At 39.4% G+C, this 4013-nt stretch overlaps 1 non-coding gene across 1 annotated transcript; it reads left to right on the forward strand.

Moving 5' to 3' along the window:
* Positions 1–3548: 3548 nt before the first annotated feature.
* LOC120101294 (small nucleolar RNA SNORA17) lies at positions 3549–3680 on the forward strand. Its single transcript, XR_015679376.1, has one exon. It is a non-coding gene; the product is annotated as a small nucleolar RNA SNORA17 (small nucleolar RNA).
* The last annotated feature ends 333 nt before the right edge of the window (positions 3681–4013 follow it).

The raw sequence follows: 4013 nt of genomic DNA on the forward strand, positions 1-4013 counted from the left end.
GCAGGAAGTGAGGTGGTTGGAGACAGAGAATACCCTCATATAAGAAGAGGGAATGGGAATGGAGTGGGGGTTTATGGCTGGGAAGCCAGGAAAGGGAATAACATTTGAAATGTAAATTTAAAAATCCGATAAGAAAATAAGATTTAAAAAATAATAAAAATTAATATCAAACTACTTTTCAGCTAGTAGAGCAAAAAAATACACAAATTTTATTAAAATCTATAATTACTTTAGGTTTCAATACAAAATTCTATTTTAAAATCAATTATGAATTAAGAACACATAATTAAAACTCTATAAAATTGATTTAAGTGAAAATATGACAAATTAAAATTTGTTAAATACAAATAATGTATTGGAAATTTGTAGACATTAGAAAAGAGGAATGTTTTTAATAACAAGAAAATGAAATATATTTATGTGGTCAAGCTATTTATACAGGATAATTTAGAAAAATGAATACAAATAATATCACAAAATTTGGTAATTTTATATACTGAACATTTCAGAAAAACTGAAGTTAAGTTAGACATCCATCTTTCAAAATCGAAGAGTGAAATCTCAGAAAAGTCAATAATATTAACAACTAATCTGCACATAATCATCATATTAATAGCAAGCAGACATAAAAACATGGATTCTTTATTAATAATCATATTATTTTCCCCATTAATTATTTATTCACTTTACATCCTGATTGTTGCCCCCTACTCCCAGTTCCACCCTTGCATAGCCATCCTCTATCTTCCCTCCCTTTTTCTTTAAGAAGGTAAAGACCTCTAGCCCCAGTCTCTGGGTATCTCCCAACTCTGGCACATGAAGTCTCTACAGGGGTGGATGTGTCCTCTCCCACTCAGGATAAACAAGGCAGCTCACTTAGGAGAATAGATCCACAGACAGGAACAGCTTTAGGGGGAACAGCCCCCACTTCAGTTGTTTGGGAACTGCATGAAGACCAAGCTGCACTTCTGCTACATCTGTGCTGAGGTCCTAGGTCCAGTCCATGTATGCTCTTTGGCTGGTGGTTTAGAGAGCCCACAAGGGTCTAGGTTAGTTGACTCTGTTGGTCTTTAGAGTTCCTACTCCTTCAGGGCCTACAATTCTTCCCCTAATGCTTCCATAAGATTCCCCAAACTCCATCCAATATTTGGCTGTGGGTCTCTGCACCTGTTCCAGTCAGCTGCTGGGTGGAGCCTCTCAGAGGGCATTTATGCTAGGCTCCTGTTTGCAAGCTTAATAGAGTATCATTAATAGTGTGAGGGATCCTTGCCCACAGGATGGGTCTCACATTGGGCCAGTTATTGGTTGGCCACTCTCAGCGTCTGTTCTATCTTTGTTCCTGTATTCCCTGTTGTAGACTGAACAAATTTTGGGTCAAAAGTTTTGTGGGTGGATTGGTGTCCTTATCCCTCCTGTCCTGATTATAAGAGGTGATTACTTCAGGTTCCATATCCCCACTGCTGTCTCAGCTAAAGTCACCCCCATAGACTCCTGTAAGTCTACCCCATCCGAGGTCTCTGGCACATCCTACAGGTGCCCCCCACCCATCAACCCCCTCTACCCCCAAGAGTTTTATTCATTCTTCTGGCCCTCTGGCCCTCTTTCTTTCCCCCCACAACATGACCCTAAATGTCCCCATTCCTCTCCTCATTCCCTCTCCCACCTAGTTCTCTCCCTCCATCTGCCTGCTATGACTCATTGACAAGTCTCTTCTAAGTGAGATTCATGCCTCCTCACCTGGGCCTTCTTTCATTTTTAGCTTCTTTGGGTTTGTGGATTGTAGTGTAGGTATCCTGTACTTTACGGCTATCATCTGTTCATAAGTGAGTGCATACCATGTCCATCATTTTGAGTGTGGGTTACCTCACCCAGGATGATATTTTCTAACCCTATCCATTTGTCTGCATGATGTCCTTATTTTTAATAGCTGAGAGTACTCCATTGTGTAAATGAGCCACATTTTCTATATCCATTTTTCAGTTGAGGGATATCTAGGTTGTTTCTAATTCTGGCCATTAGAAATAAAGTTGCTATTAACATAGTAGAACACCTGTCTTTGTGGTATAATGGAGCATCTTTTGGGTATATATCTAAGAGCTGTATAGCTGGATTTTTTCCAGAAGCTATCTAAGGCGTGCAGTGACTTTTCTGGAGACAGTTCACCATTTTGCAGGGCCTGCAATGAGTGGGCTGTAAGAATTCAGGATCTTTAGAGAGTTTATCCCAGGATTGCATCTTGCTGCTGATAAGCCATTTCTGTCACTATTACATACCCTAATGATTCTTGGGCACAGCTCACCTTATTTGGCAGATTTTCTGAAGATCAAATATGAAGATGCTCTTTCACATAGTAATTCTGTGCAGACAAATAGATGATTTCATAATTCCTAATAAGAATTTTATAGAATTCCTAAATTTATAGAAGTAATTTTGAGCCCTCTAGAAAATAAAAGCTGCAAATACAGTTCTGTAAACCTTCATGTGCACTAGGATGGAAATAAGGCTTAGAAGAAATGTACAATCAGGGAAGACAATCTTTCTAGGTTAGCTATGAGAGCATTATCTAGTAACTAAAGTTCACAAACTGGGAATTGACAACTTACTGTAAGTGTAAGGACAGAAAATAAAATATAGACTATCTATATAAAACTTCAATACTAATATGACACAAGGTAGATAATTTGTCTCTTGACAAAACCATACTAACTTCTAACATAAAAACGTCTTCATATTTGATCTTCAGAAAGTCTGCTTTAAACATGAAGGTGTTGGATGCTGTCAAAGGATTTTCAGCATCTAATGGGATGATCATGCAATTTTTTTCTTTCAGTTTGTTTATCTTGCATTGGCTATTATGTTCTTGTGCTTATTGTGAGCCATCTGGTTGTCTCTGATTTTGACTGGCCTTGTATACCTTAGAAGTAACAGGTCTCTATGATTGTAAATAGAACTGGCCATTCCTTGTTGTCCAGGGCAGTGGCAGGCCTCCTGGGAAGCAGGCAGAGCTGTAGCCTGAGAAGTGTAGTGAAGATCCAGGATTGCAGGTAGAGGTGCGTACCAGAGGATGGAGGTCAGGAAGGATGGGACATATGTCTCAGTTGCTGGGCTTGCTGGGTACCCAGAGGGCCAGATTGTATTTTATGTTTCAGGACTCACTTATTTAAATCATAATTGTTTGTATAATGCCATTGCTAATGATTACAACAAGACGAAGAAAAATAACGTGTGATTGCCTTATATACATTACAAGATTGGATGTGGTATCTCACACCTGTAATCTTAACACTTGTGAGGCAGAGGCAGGAGAATTGACATAAATTCAGGGCCAACATAAAAATATAAAAAAATAAAAAAGCAATTAAAAGAAAAATCTACGTCTAATTTTAGCTTTTAGAATAGTTAAAAATAGCTGAATAGATCCTATGGAATTAAACTGCCTGAAATTAGCAACTAGAAATTCTGGACAAAATATACTAAAACAAAACTGAGACTCCCTAGAAGTGATTTCTAACATCCACTTAAATAAAAGTATAAAAAACATGGTGACAATTGTCCCTAGAAGTGATGCAGGTGTGGCTGCTGTGTCACTTATGTGTCAGTAGGTGGCAGAGAGGAGAAAGGCTTTATCTATGCTCAGTGTTTTGACCTATGGACATCTGAATGACTACTAACCTAAAATTCCCTGAAAAAAGCCTGAGAAGACTACCAGTACTTTGCCAAGACAGGGAGTTAGCCTAAGAGAACTACTACTCTGGTGTTGTTCAGGCCTTGATGGCTCCCAGGACCAGAACCTGGAAGCAAGCCAGAGATGGAAAAACACACACACACACACACACACACACACACACACACACACACACACACACACAAACACCCACCTGGGACTCAGTGCCCTCAAGCAGGAGTGAGGCTGTGATAAACAATCCACACATAGGGCCACTCAGGAAGCTGGTGTGAGCATCGAGCCTAAGGACCACCAGACTGTCACCATAGGGGCTGGACAGGAAGCTAGC

This window comes from Rattus norvegicus, chromosome 2 (assembly GCF_021556685.1).
Source record: "Rattus norvegicus strain SHRSP/BbbUtx chromosome 2, alternate assembly SHRSP_T2T, whole genome shotgun sequence".
Classification (NCBI taxonomy): domain Eukaryota; kingdom Metazoa; phylum Chordata; class Mammalia; order Rodentia; family Muridae; genus Rattus; species Rattus norvegicus.